Here is a 21,314-nt window from a genome sequence, read left to right on the forward strand (position 1 = left end):
AAAAAGAGATATTCAAAGCCAAGTTCAGTTCATAAATTTAAATGAAAAGCAGGAAATAGTGTCTCCCATCTCGCTACAGGCTTCACCTCTTAGCCCTAGCTAAGAGGATTAGCTACACATGAATGGGCTGAATAAAACAGCAATTTGAGAAGAAAAGCATAACAAAAAGAAAAACAAACAAAAAACCTTCTTTCTTCTCTCCCTGTCTTTCTCTCTCTCCTGTCAGATCTCCAGCCGTCTGCCCAAGCCCAAGCTCCCTCAATCCCCGATGCCCCCTACCGTCAGTTCTCTCTCTTTTTATAGCTTCAAAGGAGACGGTGGCTGGAAGTGCGTAAGAAGCTCTTACGCACTCCCTGTTGCAGCAGGAGATAGTTGCTTATGATGAAATTCTCCGGGGCCCATTCTAGAGCTCAGACAGGAGATCCACTCCATTCATCAACTTCTCCTTGGAATTTTCGGGAAGACAACCGGTTTTGGCTGTCTGTCGATGCAGCTCAGGGAAGAATTCATTCCGTCGTCCATCCTTCTGTTGATCACGATTAACGCATACTCGCACGCATGGAGAGAAAAGGACACCTAGGCTTGAACTATAGGGCCCTTGGCTCCTAATGGACGGCCCTGATTAAGCCAATGGGCCCTGATGGTGGCCCACAAGAGAGGACCGCAACCTCTGTTGCGAAACAGAGATCGCGTACCCGTGCGCTGTGATGGTCGGTGGTGTCCGCAGTGATGTTTTCAATGAAATCCACTCCGTCTACTGAAATGCTGGCGAAAAACAAGTAAGAATTGACTGGTTTCATATTGAATTCCGTGTGGCCCACTGATTCTTTCGTTCCACCGTTAATCATCCATTTTAACAGCTGAAATCCACTCTCCATTATCTTCCGAGATTACGCCACCTAGGCGATGTTCACGCCCACCCTCTTGATACAATGGACGGTTCAGATCATCACTCCAGGTGTCGAGTGGGCCCCACTGAGAAGGACCGGCGGACGACAGCGAAAACGCTTTGGATTTGGAGAAGAAGCAGTCGGTCAGCTCGCTGACCGACTTTGGCTGTAAGGGTGCACGGCTGGTGCACGTGCACCTTATGTACACTCAGTATACATGTGGGTCCCACTTGATGTATGTAAGAAATCCGCTCCATCCATTCATATTGTCAGCTCATTTAACCCGTTGAGACCAATTTTTAAGAATATCCAAATAGCAGGTGGGCCCAAAAGTAATGGTTTATGGGCTGATCTGTCCGTTGGGTCACTTCCACAGGGATCGAACGGATGAAATTCGAATTGTATGGTTAATTTATGGCCCTCAGGGCATGTATGAAGTTTCGACCTGAACGGATAGTGGGCACCCTGTGATCTTTCATTATGAACCAATTTTGGGCCACTTGAACTTTAGTTTCTCGATTTTTGCGGATCTCCGGTGTGTAAATTCGATGATCTTGGTCCCCTGGGGTCCGTCCCTTGCCTTGGTGTCATCAGAGCGTTAAATCCCAGCTTTAAACACCCTTTCTTAGTCTCAGTTCGTAAGTACACCTTGCATCACATACACAGTTAAACCAAACCGTTAAACAGAGTCATGCTCATAAATCCAGGTAATAAATGGGGTCTAATATGCAATATTTGACCCTCAACACAACCCCCAACCAGCATTTTTCTAGTCCCGAGCAAAGTATGCGAAAAATGAATTGAGAATTATATCATAATTTTAAAAACTCGAATGATTTTGGGGAACAATCCAGATACTAGAAGTTTAAGATTCATGAATGTTGGGCATTACTTTCTCCTGAACTCAAGCGCACGGAAAACTTCACAACAAGTTCAAAGTATTAATCCATCAATTAGAACAATCCTAAACATTGAGTTCCACAGATGTAAAGTGTAATCCTGACCTATCTTCATTAAGAGATCAAATTGTCAATTTCATGATATCATTGGTAATCAATCAAAAAATTCATAACTACCATCACCTAAACCAGAGCTTTGCCTTACAGATCATTCTTTCATTTTCTTTTTTCTTTTTTTTCTTTTTTTTTTTTTTTTTTTTTTTTTTTCAAGATGGGAATCAAATTTTCACATATAGGGAGCAAACCAATGGTGAAACTAGTCGCCCAACTCTTTCCAACTGTTAATCATGTAAAATCGAATCCACACCTATAGGGAGCAAACCCATGGTGTAATTCTCTTTTTTTTTATACCCTAATGGCCAAATCTTTTAAGCTGGTTTCTTTCATGCTCAGTGATTACCAAATTAACCCTTCAGTTTCAAACTGCAATCTTAATGTGTAAGCGAGATGTGACATGGGAAATCATGACTCAATCAATGTTTACAACTTCTAATCATGGATTAATAATTCAAACTTAACTGTGAAATCTAATGAGCAACTGAATCCAAGAGTAGTAAATCACCAACATTCCATATCTTGTAATTCTAAATCAAAGATGGTCGTCAAATCACTTCGAATTCACCAGAAAGTCCAGAAAAAATTTAAAAATTTTCACGATTATTACTCAAGACGAAGAAAACATTGATTAGGTAACCTAATCTCCCACCCCCAACCTAAAAGCTACATTGTCCTCAATGTAAAAGATATGAGTATGGAATGCACATGGGACAACAAAAGTAAATGTGGAGTGATGGAAAGATAGTACCTGGATGATGAATCGTGAGAGACATTCCAAGTGCAGGCAGCATGGAATCCAATCAGCACGAGAGAGAGAGCAACACAAAACTAACAAAAAAAATAAAATAAAATAAAATCCTATCTATACCACTTTCGCAGGTGCTCTCGATTGCATTTAGCGCATGCAATAAGCCTTTAAACCCCTAGGTTGCACCTAGTGGACGAGTTGTAGTCTCGTGAGGGTTTGCAGTAATGTTACCCACAAACATTGAACTAACTAACTATGAAAATTAAATGAAATGAAAAGCTGGGTTGCCTCCCAGGAGTGCTAAGTTTAACGTCTTTAGCCAGACAAATAAAGCAGACTACCCTAGTCCTAAGAAAGCAATAAACCTACCTATACCTCCATCAGACTAGGAGATCAGTCCTGGTAAACAGGATCAATCAGAGGCATGGACATGTCCTCTGAATCAAATTTCTCGACAAATGGCTTTAAGCGATGTCCATTTACTTTAAACTCCTTGTCATTGTCGGGGTCTCTTATCTCGACGGCCCCATAAGGATATGCAGTAACAACAATGTAAGGGCCGGTCCAACGAGATCGAAGCTTACCCGGAAAGAGATGTAATCGAGAATTGTACAAAAGGACTTTCTGACCAGGCGTGAATGATTTTCGCAAAATGTGTTGGTCATGAAATGCTTTCATCTTGTCCTTGTAAATTCTCGAATTATCATTTGCATCATTCCGGATTTCCTCCAGTTCATTCAATTGAAGTTTGCGTAGCGAGCCAGCGTTGTCCAGATTGAAATTAAGATTTTTGATCGCCCAGTACGCTTTATGTTCCAGCTCCACAGGCAAGTGACAAGCTTTCCCATAGACAAGTCTAAAGGGAGACATTCCAATAGGGGTTTTAAAGGCAGTACGGTATGCCCATAAGGCATCGGTCAATCGGATTGACCAATCCTTACGATCAGGGTTAACCGTTTTCTCCAAAATGTGTTTAATCTCTCTATTGGAAATCTCAGCTTGTCCACTTGCCTGTGGATGGTATGGGGTGCTCACCTTATGAGAGATACCGTATTTCTTCATTAAGCTCTCGAATGATCTATTACAAAAGTGTGAGCCCCTATCACTAATGATGGCTCGAGGCGTTCCGAATCGGGAAAGGATGTTTTCTTTTAGGAATTTAATGACCGTGCGATGGTCATTAGTTCGACACGGAATCGCTTCAACCCATTTAGTGACATAGTCCACGGCGAGTAAAATATACAGATTTCCAAATGATTAGGGGAATGGTCCCATGAAATCGATGCCCCAGCAATCAAATGCTTCAATGATAAGGATGGGATTCAAAGGCATCATATTTCGACGGGACAATGCTCCCAATTTCTGGCAACGCTCACAAGCTTTGCAAAACTCATGAGTGTCCCTAAACATAGTGGGCCAGTAAAAGCCACACTACAGAATCTTGGCCGTGGTCTTTTTAGCAGAAAAGTGACCACCACAGGCCTCTGAGTGACAGAAGGAGATGACGTTCTGATGTTCATCGTCTGGTACACATCTCCTTAGAATTTGGTCTGGGCAATATTTAAATAAGTAAGGATCATCCCAGAAAAAGTTGCGCACCTCGGTGAAGAATTTCTTCTTATATTGCGCAGTCCACTGTGTCGGTATGGCACCTGTAGCAAGATAATTAGCAATATCAGCGAACCAAGGTGAATGAGAGACTCGGAACAGTTGTTCATCAGGGAACATGTCGTTGATATGAGTCGCCTCAAGGGAATCAGATGTATTAAGGCGAGAAAGGTGATCGGCCACTACGTTCTCTACTCCCTTTTTATCTTTAATTTCCAAATCAAATTCTTGGAGTAGAAGGATCCATTGTATCAAACGGGGTTTAGAATCATTCTTAGAAAGAAGATACTTAAGTGCCGCATGATCTGTGTAGATAATGATCTTGGATCCGATCAAGTAGGACCTAAATTTGTCCAGGGCGAACACTACGGCTAAGAGTTCCTTTTCCGTAGTCGAGTAGTTCACCTGGGCAGAATTTAAAGTTCTACTTGCGTAATGAATGACGTAGGGCCTCTTATCTTTTCTCTGGCCTAGGACCGCCCCAAGAGCATAATCAGAAGCGTCGCACATAAGCTCAAAAGGAAGACTCTAGTCGGGTGGCTGCATGATAGGTGCAGTGGTTAACGTGCCCTTAAGCTTGGTGAAAGCTTCCTGGCATTGCTCAGTCCACTCGTACGGAGCATCCTTTTGAAGAAGATTACATAAAGGACGAGAGAGGAGACTAAAGTCCTTTATGAATCGCCTGTAAAATCCTGCGTGTCCTAAGAAGGATCGCACGTCTCTGATGTTCTTGGGTGGAGGTAGGTTAGAGATAAGATCGATTTTTGCCTTATCTACCTCGATTCCTTTGGACGAGATGATATGCCCAAGGACAATTCCCTTTTGAACCATGAAATAGCACTTCTCCCAATTAAGTACCAAGTTCTTTTCTTCACATCTTTTCAGCACACATTTAAGACTTTCTAAGCACTTGCTGAAAGATGGACCGTAAACAGAGAAATCGTCCATGAAGACCTCTAAATATTGTCCTACCATATCAGAAAAGATACTAAGCATACATCGCTGAAAGGTGGCAGGGGCATTACATAGTCCGAATGGCATCCTTCGATAGGCAAAGGTGCCGTAGGGACATGTAAATGTAGTCTTTTCCTGGTCTTCAGGGGCTATCTCTATCTGGTTGTAGCCCGAATACCCGTCAAGGAAACTGTAATAGGAATGACCAACTAACCTTTCCAGGATCTGATCAATGAATGGTAAAGGAAAGTGGTCTTTCCTTGTGACGGTATTCAATTTCCTGTAGTCAATGCACATTCTCCAACCAGTAGTGACTCTAGTTGGCACGAGTTCATTATTAGCATTGGCTATGATGGTGATTCCAGACTTCTTAGGGACCACTTGAGTTGGACTCACCCATTGACTATCAGATATAGGGTATATGATACCCACGTCCAATAGTTTAAGAACCTCGGCCTTCACCACTTCCTTCATGTTTGGATTTAGTCTACGTTGTGGTTGCCGAGCGATTTTTGCATTATCCTCAAGATATATGCGGTGAGTACAAATCGAGTGATCGATTCCTTTGAGGTCCGCTATCGTCCATCCCAAGGCTCCTTTATGCTCAATGAGAGTAGATATAAGCATACTCTCCTGTTCTTTCTCCAGGTGGGCAGAGATCACCACCGGGTATGTCTCATCTTGACCTAAATAGGCATATTTCAAATCAGAGGGCAAAGGTTTTAGGTCAAGCTTCGGTGGCTTGAGGTTAGATGGTAGAGGCACTACATCGGTTTGTGGCAATTCTTCAAATTGTGGCCTCCACCGGTTAACTTCAAGTACCGGTGCAGTATCAAGTAAGGCACACGTCTCCCTAATCATGTCATCATCAAAATCATGGGAGTGGGCCAGGCATGTCTCTAGATAGTTGGAGGATAAGGTTAGAGGTGTCATATCTTCCACGAAAGAGTCAATCATGTTAATGTCGTGAAAATCGTCATCATCCTCTGCGTTGCTGCCGTTATTGAAAAAAATGTTTGACTCCAATGTCAAACTTCCAAAAGACATAGTCATGATACCATTCCTGCAATTGATAATTGCATTTGACGTGGCAAGGAATGGGCGACCAAGAATGACGGGAATCTGAGTGCTCATGTTATTGATGGGTTCGGTGTCCAGGATGATAAAATCTACAGGGTAGTAAAATCTATCGACCTGGACTAACACATCCTCAATTATCCCTCTTGGTACACGAACAGAGCGATCAACAAGTTGTAGTGTGGTTAGGGTGGGTTTTAATTCACCCAAACCTAACTGTTTGTATACCGAGTAGGGAATCAGATTGACGCTCGCTCCTAAGTCAAGAAGTGCGTGATCAATTCGATGGTTCCCGATTACACATGATATGGTTGGGCTACCGGGATCCTTGAATTTCTGTGGCACGTCTTGCTTTAGGATGGCACTCACTTTCTCAGTCAAGAAGATTTTCTTTTGAATAATTTTCCGTCTTTTGGTCATGCACAAGTCTTTCAGGAATTTGGCATATGAAGGTATCTATTTAACGACATCAAGTAGAGGAATATTGACTTTCACCCGTTTCAACACCTCTAGAATATCCTGAGAGTTAGAGAGAGGTTTTGGTGAAACCAACCGTTGGGGGAATGGAGCAACTGGCTTCTCTAGAAGTTCCGGTTCTACTTTTTGTGGGGCATCACTGGATCCATCATTGTTGTCCTCTTCTGGTTCTTGAGGCTTTTCGGGCCTAACCGGAAGAGTTTTATCAATGACCTTTCCACTCCTAAGAGTGGTGATGGATTTAGCATGTCCCATCTGATTTGAAGAGCTGGGATCATTATTCTCGTACTGCGGTTTAGGATTGGGGAGCGGTTGTGCAGGAAGCATCCCCTTTTCTATAACCGTCATACGAGAATCTATCTTTTGCATAAAATCTGTAATTCCCCGCATTGCCTGAGCCAGCTCTTGTATGGGATTTTGAACCGGTTCCTCTTGAGGTTTCACTTGATTTGGATTTTGATTGAAGAAACCTGGAGGAGTAGCCGTCTGTCCATTCCTCCAACTAAAGTTTGGATGATTTTTCCAGCCAGGGTTGTATGTATTGGAGTTAGGTCCAGTAAAAGGTCTTTGATAATTATTTACGGCATTGGCTTGTTCATTCAACACTCCTCGAAAGGCAGGTATTGTAGGACAGTTTTTAGTTGTGTGAATGTTGCAATCACAGATGCCGCAAACAATTTCATTGACTTTATCCTTCTTTCCTTCCATGGCCTCAACTTTCCTTATGAGCGTAGTCACTTTACACATGAGATCATCCTCTTCTTTCAAGAGATATAATCCACCCTTCTCCTTTAATTGAGTCGACCTAGACGTGGTGTTTGACTTTGGGTAATAGTCCCAAGATTGTGTTTTTTCAGCCAAACTGTCGAGGTAGTCCCATACCTCGTCGACATCTTTATTAATGAATTCTCCATTACACATTGTCTCGACCATTTGGCGCATCGAAGATGTCAGTCCATCGTAGAAAAAATTTATAATGCGCCACGTTTCAAATCCGTGTTGTGGGCATGAACTGACCAAATCTTTGAACCTTTCCCAACATTGGAAGAATGTTTCATCTTCCTTTTGGGCAAAGTTCATGATCGCTTTTCTGAGGGTAATCGTTTTATGATGTGGGAAGAATTTTTTTATGAATTCCCTCTGCATGTCGTTCCATGTGCCAATGGATCTAGGACGCAGTGAATGTAACCACGTCTTAGCTTTCTCTTTTAAGGAAAAAGGAAAGAGTTTCAGCCTAATTGTATCCTCAGATACATTAGGAAAACATAATGTAGCTATAATCTCATCGAACTCTTTCAAATGTAAATATGGACTTTCTGATTCAAGTCCATGGAATTTGGGAAGGAGTTGGATAACTCCTGGCTTGATGTCCATTTGTCCCGTGTTTTCAGGAAAAATCATGCATGAGGGCATACTCACTCCCGCCGGTTGTAGATAATCTCGTAAAGTACGAGGCGGGGGTGCCTGTTGCACCTCATTCTCATCTTGGGTATCCTCCACCCTGGGTGGGAGTAGAGGAGGTTGGTCTTCAGCCATAACTTCACTTAACTCAGGAGATTTCGAGTGGTGTCTAGTCCTGCGATGGATAGTCAACCCCTCAACCACTCCTCCTTCAGTCAAGAGACGTCGAGTGTTGTCACGGGCCCACTTGGGCATGAAACACTCGCAGTCCTCAATTAAATTTAAAGCCTAATCCTAAGAAAGGAGAAAAAAATCTAGAAAGAAAGAGAGAGTTGGAAAGAAATTACCAAACTGGAGTCCTAAGTTAAGGACCTGCAAAATAAAAATAAAGTAAGTTAGATTCTAAAAGAAAGTAGAAACTTTTAAAATAAACTAGGAAAGTCCTATACTAGAAAGTAAATTGCTAGAAGAGAACTGAAAAATAGAAAGTAGAGAAGGAGTGTACCGAATTAGAGATTTCTATCTTAAAGGCCTACAAAATAGGAAGGTTAGTTTCTAAACAAAATTCTAAAAATAAATTAGGAAACAAATTAGATTTTAAAAGAGTTAGAAAGTTACTAAAATAGAAATAGAAAGTTAATTTCTAAAAAGGGAAAGGAATAACCTAATTTCTAAAAATAAACTATTTCCTACAGAAGGGAGGATACTAGAATTAGAAAATTTCTAAAATCTAAACCTTAATTCTAAAAAAAATAGGAAAAAGTAGAGAGATTAGGAAGGAATTACCAATTGAGAAACTTATGTCAAGATCCTATGAAACAGGAAACAAGTTAGTTTTGAACTTAAATAAAAATAAATAAATAGAACTAAGGTTCGTAAAATCCTAATCGTAAACTAATCCTAAAACCAATTAATTTTAGAGAATCGTAACCGTCAGTCCCCGGCAACGGCGCCAAAAACTTGTTCACTCCCCAAGTGCGGGGTTGTGATGTAGTAATAAACTCGGTAAGACCGAGGTCGAATCCACAGGGACTGAAACCTGTGCGTAATCTGAAACTAAATAGAACTAGAATTAGACTAAGATGTAATCTAAATTGAATGATAATTGAGGAATAATTATGGAATAATTGATCTAAAACTTGTGAAAATTCAAAGAAAAGGAACTAGGGATTCAGAGGATCCACTTGTAGAGATCAGGGAATCTTATGCCAGTATCACAAATTATGGAAATTTACTGAACTGCCATTGATATAGGTTTTAAGAGATGAAAGGTGTATGAATTAGAATGGATTCCATCACCAAACCATGCCCAGGAGAGAAAGCAAACAAAAGAATTAATCTAATTACCAATCAATCAACATGCCATGAAAGTCAGGAAGAGTACTATCATCCAACCATGCCCAGGAGACGATGGTGAACAACAGGGCCTCCTGACGTCATAAACATCAAAAGAGAAAAAGAGATATTCAAAGCCAAGTTCAGTTCATAAATTTAAATGAAAAGCAGGAAATAGTGTCTCCCATCTCGCTACAGGCTTCACCTCTTAGCCCTAGCTAAGAGGATTAGCTACACATGAATGGGCTGAATAAAACAGCAAAATAAAAATAAAACAGGGAAAGAAAAAAACAAACAAAAAACCTTCTTTCTTCTCTCCCTGTCTTTCTCTCTCTCCTGTCAGATCTCCAGCCGTCTGCCCAAGCCCAAGCTCCCTCAATCCCCGATGCCCCCTAGCCGTCAGTTCTCTCACTTTTTATAGCTTCAAAGGAGACGGTGGCTGGAAGTGCGTAAGAAGCTCTTACGCACTCCCTGTTGCAGCAGGAGATAGTTGCTTATGATGAAATTCTCCGGGGCCCATTCTAGAGCTCAGACAGGAGATCCACTCCATTCATCAACTTCTCCTTGGAATTTTCGGGTAGACAACCGGTTTTGGCTGTCTGTCGATGCAGCTCAGGGAAGAATTCATTCCGTCGTCCATCCTTCTGTTGATCACGATTAACGCATACTCGCACGCATGGAGAGAAAAGGACACCTAGGCTTGAACTATAGGGCCCTTAGGCTCCTAATGGACGGCCCTGATTAAGCCAATGGGCCCTGATGGTGGCCCACAAGAGAGGACCGCAACCTCTGTTGCGAAACAGAGATCGCGTACCCGTGCGCTGTGATGGTCGGTGGTGTCCGCAGTGATGTTTTCAATGAAATCCACTCCGTCTACTGAAATGCTGGCGAAAAACAAGTAAGAATTGACTGGTTTCATATTGAATTCCGTGTGGCCCACTGACTCTTTCGTTCCACCGTTAATCATCCGTTTTAACAGCTGAAATCCACTCTCCATTATCTTCCGAGATTACGCCACCTAGGCGATGTTCACGCCCACCCTCTTGATACAATGGACGGTTCAGATCATCACTCCAGGTGTCGAGTGGGCCCCACTGAGAAGGATCGGCGGACGACAGCGAAAACGCTGTTGCGTTTTTGGATTTGGAGAAGAAGTAGTCGGTCAGCGTGAGCTGACCGACTTTGGCTGTAAGGGTGCACGGCTGGTGCACGTGCACCTTATGTACACTCAGTATACATGTGGGTCCCACTTGATGTATGTAAGAAATCCGCTCCATCCATTCATATTGTCAGCTCATTTAACCCGTTGAGACCAATTTTTAAGAATATCCAAATAGCAGGTGGGCCCAAAAGTAATGGTTTATGGGCTGATCTGTCCGTTGGGTCACTTCCACAGGGATCGAACGGATGAAATTCGAATTGTACAGTTAATTTATGGCCCTCAGGGTATGTATGAAGTTTCGACCTGAACGGATAGTGGGAACCCTGTGATCTTTCATTATGAACCAATTTTGGGCCACTTGAACTTCAGTTTCTCGATTTTCGCGGATCTCCGGTATGTAAATTCGATGATATTGGTCCCCTGGGGTCCGTCCCTTGCCTTGGTGTCATCAGAGCGTTAAATCCCAGCTTTAAACACCCTTTCTTAGTCTCAGTTCGTAATTACACCTTGCATCACATACACAGTTAAACCAAACCGTTAAACAGAGTCATGCTCATAAATCCAGGTAATAAATGGGGTCTGATATGCAATATTTGACCCTCAACACCTATGGCGTCGACCATTCGCCCAATCCTTTCAATTTCTTAGGTTGGTTCCTTTCAAGCTTAGTGAGTACCAAGTAAATCCTTCAATATCAAACTGAAACCTTAATGTGAAAGCGAGATGTGACATGTGAGATCATAACTCAATCAATGTTTACAACTTCTAATTAGAGATTAACACTTCAAACTTAATTGTGAAATCTAATATAATAAATAACTGAATCTAATAGTCATAAATTACCAACATCACTCATCTTGTAATTCTAAATCCAAGATGGTTGTCAAAATCACTTCGGATTCACAAAAATGTCAGAAAAATTTTTGAGAAATTTCACAATTTTTGCTCAAGAGAAAAATTTCACAATTTTTGTTCAAGACCAAGAAAACACTGATTAGGAACCCTAATCTCCCACCCCCAACCTAAAATCTACATTGTCCTCAATGTAAAAGAAATAAGCATGCAATGCACATGGGACAACAAAAATATAAGAAGAGTGATGGAAAGATAGTACCTGGACGAAAGAATCAAAAGGCTTTCCAAAGATATCTACGTAACATCGGGTCAGCACAAGAGAGAAACCAACAGAAGTAAAATAAAAATAACAAAAATAAAATCCTACCTACACCACTTTCGCAGGTACTCTCGATTGCATTTAGCGTATGCAACAAGCCTTTAAACCCCTAGGTTGCCCCTAGTGGACGAGTTGTAGTCTCGTGAGGGTTTGCAGCAATGTTACCCACAAACATTGAACTAACTAACTAGGAAAATGAAACAGAATGAAAAGCTGGGTTGGCTCCCAGGAGAGCTAAGTTTACCGTCTATCCTAAAACAGAATAAAGGAAACTACCATAGTCCTATGAAAACAGGAAACCTACCTATACCTCCATCAGACTAGGAGGTCAATCCTGGTAAACAGGATCAGTCAGAGGTATGGACATGTCCTCTGAATCAAATTTCTCGACAAATGGCTTTAAGCGATGTCCATTTACTTTAAACTCCTTACCATTGTCTGGATCTCTTATCTCAACGGCCCCATGAGGATATGCAGTGATAACAGTAAAAGGGCCGGTCCAACGAGATCGAAGCTTACCCGGAAAGAGATGTAATCGAGAGTTATACAAGAGGACTTTCTGGCCTGGTGTGAATGATTTTCGTAAAATATGTTGGTCATGAAACACCTTCATCTTGTCTTTGTAAATTCTCGAGTTCTCATAAGCATCGTTCCGAATTTCTTCGAGTTCATTTAACTGAAGTTTGCGTGGCGAGCCAGCGTTGTCCAAATTGAAATTCAAACTTTTGATCGCCCAGTAGGCTCTATGTTCCAACTCCACAGGCAAGTGGCAAGCTTTCCCATAAACAAGTCTAAAGGGAGACATTCCAATAGGGGTTTTAAAAGCAGTACGGTATGCCCATAAGGCATCGGTCAATCGAATTGACTAATCCTTACGGTCAGGGTTAACCGTTTTTTCCAAAATGTGTTTGATCTCCCTATTGGAAATCTCAACTTGCCCACTTGTCTGTGGGTGGTATGGGGTGCTCACCTTATGAGAGATACCGTATTTCTTCATTAAACTCTCAAATGGTCTATTACAAAAGTGTGAGCCCCCATCACTAATGATATCTCGAGGCGTTCCAAATCGGGAAAGGATGTTTTCTTTCAGGAATTTAATGATCATGCGATGGTCATCAGTTCGACATGGAATCGCTTCGACCCATTTAGTGACATAGTCTACGGCAAGCAAAATATATAAATTCCCAAAAGATTGGGGGAATGACCCCATGAAATCGATGCCCCAGCAATCAAATGCCTCGATGATAAGAATGAGATTCAACGACATCATATTTCGACGGGACAACACTCCCAAATTTTGACAACGCTCACAAGCTTTGCAAAACTCGTGAGTGTCCCTGAACATAGTGGGCCAGTAAAAGCCACACTGTAAAATCTTGGCTGTGGTCTTTTTAGAAGAAAAGTGACCACCACAGGCCTGTGAGTGATAAAAGGAGATGATACTTTGATGCTCATCGTCTGGCACACATCTCCTCAAGATTTGGTCTGGGCAATATTTAAACAAATAGGGATCATCCCAGAAAAAGTTACATACCTTGGTGAAAATTTTCTTCTTATCTTGCGCAGTCCAATGTGTCGGTATGGAACTTGTGGCAAGATAATTAGCAATATCAGCGAACCAAGGTAAATGGGAGACTCTGAACAATGGAATCAGAGGGATTAAGGTGAGAAAGATGGTCAACCACTATGTTCTCTACTCCCTTTTTATCTTTTATCTCTAGGTCAAATTCCTAGAGTAGGAGGATCCATCGTATCAGGCGGGGCTTAGCATCATTCTTAGACAGAAGATACTTGAGCGCTGCATGATCAGTGTAAATAATGATCTTGGATCCAATCAAGTAGGACCTAAATTTGTCCAAGGCGAACACTACGGCTAAGAGTTCCTTTTCCATAGTCGAGTAGTTCACTTGGGCAGGATTTAGAGTCTTACTTGCGTAATGAATAACGTAGGGTTTCTTATCTTTTCTCTGGCCTAGAACTGCCCCAAGAGCATAATCAGATGCGTCGCACATAAGTTCAAAAGGAATGCTCCAGTCAGGTGGCTAATGATGGGTGCATTAGTCAATATGCCCTTAAGCTTAGTGAAAGCTTCCTGACATGGTTCAGTCCACTCGTATGGTGCATCCTTTTGAAGTAGATTACATAGAGGACGAGAGATGAGACTAAAGTCCTTTATGAATCTTCTGTAAAACCCGGCGTGTCCTAGGAAGGATCGCACGTCCCTTATGTTCTTGGGTGGAGGTAGGTTAGAGATAAGATCGATCTTTGCCTTATCCACCTCGATTCCTTTAGATGAAATAATGTGCCCGAGGACAATTCCCTTCTGAACCATGAAATGACACTTCTCCCAATTAAGTACCAAGTTCTTTTCTTCACATCTTTTCAGCACGCATTTAAGGCTTTCCAAGCACTCGTTGAAAGATGGACCGAAGACAGAGAAATCGTCCATGAAGACCTCTAAATATTGCCCCACCATGTCAGAAAATATGCTCATCATACATTGTTAGAAGGTGGCAGGGCATTACATAGTCCAAACGGCATCCTTCGGTAAGCAAAGGTGCCGTAGGGACATGTAAACGTAGTCTTTTCTTGATCTTCAAGGGCGATCTCTATCTGGTTGTAGCCCGAATACCCGTCAAGGAAACTATAATAGGAATGACCAGCTAACCTTTCCAAGATCTGATCAATGAAGGGCAAAGGAAAGTGGTCTTTCCTCGTGACGGTATTTAATTTTCTGTAGTCAATGCACATCCTCCAACCAGTGGTGACTCTAGTCATCACGAGTTCATTATTGGCATTGGCTATGATGGTGATCTCGGACTTCTTACGAACCACTTGAGTTGGACTCACCCATTGACTATCAGATATAGGGTATATGATACCCACATCCAATAGTTTAAGAACCTCGGCCTTAACCACTTCCTTCATGTTTGGATTTAGTCTACGTTGTGGTTGCCGAGCGGTCTTCGCATTATCCTCAAGATATATGCGGTGAGTACAATCGAGGGGTCGATTCCCTTGAGGTCCGCGATTGTCCATCCAAGGGCTCCCTTATGCTCCAGGAGAGTAGATATGAGCATAATCTCTTGTTCTTTCTCAAGGTGGGCAGAAATCACCACCGGGTATGTCTCATCTTGACCTAAGTATGCATATTTTAAATCAGAGGGCAAGGGTTTTAGGTCAAGCTTCGGTGGCTTGAGGTTAGACGGTAGAGGCACTTCATCAGTTTGGGGTAACCCTTCAAATTGTGGCCTCCACCGGTTAACTTCAAGTACCGGTACCGCATCAAGCATGGCACAAGTCTCCCTAATTATGTCATCATCAAACTCATGGGAGTGGGCCAGGCATGTCTCTAGAGGATCAGAGGATAAGGTAAGAGGTGTCCTGTCATCCACGAAAGTATCGATCATGTTAATATCGTGGATATCGTCATCTTCCTCTATCCGTCTGGCCGTGTTGAAAAAGATATTCATTTCTAATGTCATATTCCCGAAAGACATACTCATGACACCATTCCTACAATTGATAATTGCGTTTGAAGTGGCAAGGAATGGGCGACCAAGAATGACGGGAATCTGAGTGCTTGTATTACCGATGGGTTCGGTATCCAGGATGATGAAATCAACTGGGTAGTAAAATCGATCAACCTGGACCAACACATCCTCAATTATCCCTCTTGGTATACGAACAGAGCGATCAGCAAGTTGTAGTGTGGTTAAGGTGGGTTTTAATTCACCTAAGCCCAACTGTTTATATACCGAGTAGGGGAAAAGATTAACGCTCGCTCCTAAGTCAAGAAGTGCATGATCAATTCGATGGTCCCCAATTACACATGATATGGTTGGGCTACTGGGGTCTTTGAATTTTTGCGGCACATCTTGCTTTAGGATGGTACTCACTTTCTCAGTCAGGAAGATTTTCTTTTGAATATTTTGCCGTCTTTTGGTCGTACATAAGTCTTTCAGGAATTTGGCATATGAAGGTATTTGTTTCACGACATCAAGTAGTGGAATGTTGACCTTCACTTGTTTCAACACCTCTAGAATATCCTGAGAGTTAGAGAGCGATTTTGGTGCAACCAACCGTTGAGGAAATGGAGCAACCGGCTTTCCGTGAGGTTCCGGTTCTAACTCTGGTGGGGCATGGCTAGATCCATCTTCTTTATCCACTTCCGGGTCCTTAGGCTTTTCAACCCTAACCGAAATGATTTTGTCAATGATCTTTTCACTCCTAAGAGTGGTGATGGATTTAGCTTGCTCCATCTGATTTGAAGAGCTTGGGTCGCTAACTTCATATTACGGTTTAGGATTGGGAAGAGGTTGAGCTGGGAAGCTCCCCTTGTTCCCAATCGTATTTTCAGCCTTAAGTCCTTGTATTGTTTTTGTTAGGTCTTGGAAGGCCTGTAGCATACCCTGATTGAAAAGCTCTTGCTTTTGAAAATGTTTCAGAACCGAATCCTCTTGAGGTTTCTCTTGAGTTGGATTTTGATTTAGGTAACCTTGAGGTGTAGCGGTTTGTCCATTCCTCCAACTGAAGTTGGGATGATTTCTCCAGCCAGGATTGTATGTGTTAGAGGTGGGCCCACTGAAAGGTCTTTGGTAATTGCTTACAGCATTGGATTGCTCATTTAATACCTCTTGAAAGGCAGAGATAGTTGGACAGTTTTCAGTAGTATGAATGTTGCAACCACAGATGCTACAAACAATTTCCTTAGCCTTATCTTTCTTAAATTCCATGGCCTCGAGTTTCCTAGTGAGATTAGCTACCTTAGCATTAATATTATTGTCTTCTCTCAGGAGATACATTCCACCTGTCACGCCCCAAACTCGGAAAACGGGCTCACAAAATTTCCGATCGCCGAATCCGGTGCCGACAGCCTCCGTAGCACCACATTCTCGGCTCCCAACGCCCATATGCCAGATTCCGATCCTGGGATCCTACAAGGAGGATTTTCAGTATGATTTTTTTTTTGTAATGGAGCATAACCACAAGCATAACCAAGTCACAAAACAACAACACCACATATCCACTATATCAAAAACTTTAAGTACAATGCATAAGAAAGGGAAATACAATATAATGAAAGTAAAAGAAACTCCAGAAGCTCGGCTGCACGCTCCAAGCTCAACGCTGCTGCAACCTAACGCCACCTGCACGCATCTATCGTGCATAAGCTTATAGAAAGCTTAGAGGGTGGTGAAAGTGTGTGTAAGGCGAGTGCCAAGTGTATAATATCAGAGTAATGTGGAAATATGCGGTAAGTCCATAAATACTATCAGCTATATCAAAGCTATGCGATGCGAGGCATGAATGCTATCAGCCATACCAAGGCTATGCGATGCGAGGCCTATGTAGCTAAATGTCATATGCGAGATGCAAAGCAAGCGTGCCAGTACTCATCATATCAATACAGTTCCTCTCTGGATATCACCGGGGTCTAATACACCTCACACTGACTGCCTCCTCCCTAGCTGCACAGTCAAGCAAGTGGAAGAGACCACACTATCCGCCTGACCAGTAGTCTGCCAATATCTACCCGGCTCGTCGATAGCGGACTCATTTGCGAGCTGGTCAAACTCAGCCTAGCTTATAGCCCCCTCACTCCGGCGGATAAGGCCACACCCCCTTCCAACCGACCACGAAACAGTGAGAGACGCGGCCTACTGGTATTCGGCACTCGGGCACTTGTGTATCCACTCGGTCTAAACGTTGGAGCATCTCCTGGTACCAAAAAGGTTCTGGGACTTTCACCCAAGGACATCCTAAGTGCCCACAGTGCTAGAACCAAGCATTTCCGGTATCCGATACGGCCATCCACGATGTGTCTGTGGAGCCACGGCCCTGATGTCGCTAGGGCGTGCAGTGATCAAGTCACACATATGCAAGATGCATGAGTCACACCGTACAATCATGCAGCAATCTCACGCGTACCACGCAATCATGTAGGGCACTCCGTCTCATAAGGAGTCCCGTAAATGTCTCAGTCCAACGGCTTATGCTATGATCAAACATTCCTCATATCAAGTATACAAATGATGCGTATGGGTATGAATCATGGGGCTATACTAAGCATGTTATAAAGTGGTGAACTATCAACAAATGTGGGCCTACTAATGGGCCCTAGGGAGAGTTATAATGCGGACATTTAACCAACATTATTCTTACAACGTGGACGTCAAACTAACATTTCTCCCAAGGCATAACCTGTCATCAAACATTATTACACACACTATGGGGGAATCCCTCATTGCAATGGACCCTAAGGACATCCTGTTGGGCCTCGACCCATGGGCCTTATATTCATCAAATGGGCCGCATCATATGGGCCTTTTATAAATCAAGTGGGCCACATCGAAGGGGCCTTATGTACATTGCAATGGGCCATATCCCACGGGCCTTTGAATGCATCACAATGGGCCTTGTAACATGGGCCTCAAATACATTGAATGGGCCCCATCACATGGGCCTTACATGTATACCAAGGTGGGCCACACCAAAATACAAGTGGTGATGATGATTTCCACCATTAAAATCCCTAAGGCCCACCAACAAATATATATTATATAATATAATATATAATATATACAATATAACATATATAATATAATATAATATATATATATATATATATAAATATATATATATATATACACACACACCACACGCACGCACGCACACAGCACGCACACACACACGCACACACACGCGCACAGCAGGGGGTTCCACCGTCCAGGGTGGACGGTGCGGACGAACACATAGAGCAAGGTAGGCCCCACCGTCCGTCTGGACGGTGGGTAGCAACACATACATCTCTGTGGGTCCCATGTGGGGCCCACCATAACGTTTATCTTCCATCCAACCCGTTCACAAGGTCGCACGGGCCTGGAAGAAGAAAAAATGAATTTCAGCTTGATCCGAAACTTCTGTGGCCCATAAAAGGGTTTCAATGGTAGAGTTCAATCACCGCTATTTTCTTGTGGTGTGGGCTGCCTGAGGTCTGGATCTGACTGATTTTTGGAGGGGACCCACCTCAAGGGGTGGTCCACCTCATGGACGGCGTGGATACAAAATATACATCATGGTGGGGCCCACATGAGGGGCCGTGGGTCCCTGCACGGACGCCCGCCTACACGCGCAGGCAGCGCCTGTGCCTCTGGCGCTGTCAGCAGCAGCAGTGAAAGCTGCTGCCCTTATATATATTTTTTTATTTTTTTTTGAAAATCACATTTTTGTGTGGTTTTTCGGTGGTAGGTCCCGCATCAACAAAATCCACCCCAGCCATTGGACTCTGTATCCTGTGACAAGTCCATCAATTCCAATATTGGATATGGTTTGGGGTACAAAAACATCAGGGCGGAATTCAACGGTAGAAAATACCGTTTGTTATGCTAAGGCCCGCCAGGACATCGGATTGAGCCCATTTTTCAGCTCAATGCCTGAAATGATTTAAGGCATGGAATGGACGGCGTGGATTGACCACATACGGGCATAGACCAGTAACCCACCCCAAAAGCTTGTGAACCAAGTAATATTTGTGTTTTCATTTCAGTCCAGGGACGTCCCTGGACAGGGACGGCCTGTGCATAGTGCATGCACAAGGTGGGCCTTGCTCCTGTGGGCCACCAAATGGATGAATGGTAAGGATAAAACATACATTAAGGTGGGGCCCATCCAAGTGGGTCACATGGCCACCCCATCACACACAAACATAAATAAATAAAAGAGAGGGAGAGAGAGAGATAGAGAGAGAAATGGGACACGCATGATGGAGGGCTCCGCCACTATGAGCCCTCCCTTACAAGCAATCATACATCGAGTGGGTCCCATTGCATGTGGGCCCACCAAATCAAGGATTAACGGTGGAGATCCCTTCTCCACCAAAATGAAAGGTCTAGATGACCCTTTACAAGCTAGAAAATAAACATCATGATGGGGTTCATAGAGAATGGCCCCATCACGGAATGATCATGAAGATCAAGGTGGGCCATCGACCACATCTTAAGGTCCCAAGTGAGATCCATACCATTGATCGGTAGGCCTCACTTGGTCCATCATCAAAACATGAAAAACCTATCCTATAAGGCACCCACCGTCCGATCTTCTTGGTCCGATGGAAAGCCGACCTCCTTGTGCTTCACTTTGATGGTGGGAGATGAAGATTCAAGGGCTAAGATGGAAGATTTTGGGATGGAAAGTGGGCCACACTACTCACTTCTCTTTTTCTCTCCTTGGAAAAATGTGGACGTGTGAGGCTTATGGGTTGCTTGGAATTGGTGTGAGAAAAGAGAAAGAGAGAGAGAGGGAGATAAGGAGAGGTGATGGGTGTGATGGGTGAGTGATGTGAGGTGAGGGATGGGTGAAGTGAGAGGTGGTTTGACTTTGGTGAGAAAAAGCATGGGTTGCTTTACTTGTGGAGAAAGGTGATGTGTACTTGACATGAGGTGATGGATGAGATTGATTGATGGGATTGATTTGACATATTGTAGAGATTCTCTTGGGATTGCAAACGCGCGGTGTTTTCTTCGAAATAAACGCCGGCTCACATCTTCCTGACAGGGTATCGGATCAGTACAAGAGACGCGGCGTTGGAACCGCGACGACGGTGCGGTCGCAATGGTACGACTTAGGGTCGATCGCAATGGTCGAATTAATCCGACTCAAATCTACAACATACGACTTAGGGTCGATCGCAACGTCGATTATATGACACAGGTTGCCGAAATTGGATAGGAAGGATCGCGGGATTCGACGGAACAGAATCGACTAGGATACGGGTCTTACACCACCCCTTTCCTTGGAATGAGTCGGCGTAGAGGTAGTACTAGGTCTAGGGGAGATGTCCCATATTTGTGTGTTCTCAGCAAGTTTATCAAAGTAATCCCACACTTCATCAACTCCTTTATTCATAAACTCCCCATTACACATCGTCTCGACTAATTGGCGCATGGGAGATGTCAGTCCATCATAGAAAAAGTTCGTGATGCGCCATGTTTCAAAACCATGTTGTGGGCATGAACTGACAAGATCCTTGAACCGCTCCCAACATTGGAAGAATGTTTCATCTTCCCTTTGGTCGAAGTTCATGATCGACTTTCTTAGGGTGTTCGTCTTATGGTATGGGAAAAACTTCTTAATGAACTCCCTTGTCATGTCATTCCATCTGCCAATTGATCGAGAACGTAGTGAATGTAACCACGTCTTGGCTTTCTCTTTCAAAGAAAAGGGAAAGAGTTTCAACCTGACCGTGTCATCAGACACGTTAAGAAAGTATAAGGTAGCTATGATCTCGTCAAATTCTTTTAAATGTAAGTAAGGATTCTCTGACTCAAGCCCATGAAATTTAGGGAGGAGTTGGATCACCCCTGGCTTGATATCCATGTGTCCTGCATTCTCAGGAAAAACCATGCATGAGGGCGTACTCACCCCCGCCGGTTGTAAGTAATCTCGTAAGGTACGAGGCGGGGGTGCTTGA

General features: G+C 43.2%; 2 non-coding genes across 2 annotated transcripts; both read left to right on the forward strand.

The window, feature by feature from the left end:
- Nucleotides 1-7,761: 7,761 nt before the first annotated feature.
- On the forward strand, nucleotides 7,762-7,868 carry LOC131222226 (small nucleolar RNA R71). The gene has a single exon (XR_009159933.1). It is a non-coding gene; the product is annotated as a small nucleolar RNA R71 (small nucleolar RNA).
- Nucleotides 7,869-20,837: 12,969 nt separating this feature from the next.
- LOC131222132 (small nucleolar RNA R71) lies at nucleotides 20,838-20,944 on the forward strand. Its single transcript, XR_009159840.1, has one exon. It is a non-coding gene; the product is annotated as a small nucleolar RNA R71 (small nucleolar RNA).
- The last annotated feature ends 370 nt before the right edge of the window (nucleotides 20,945-21,314 follow it).

Source organism: Magnolia sinica, chromosome 12, assembly GCF_029962835.1.
Source record: "Magnolia sinica isolate HGM2019 chromosome 12, MsV1, whole genome shotgun sequence".
NCBI lineage: Eukaryota > Viridiplantae > Streptophyta > Magnoliopsida > Magnoliales > Magnoliaceae > Magnolia > Magnolia sinica.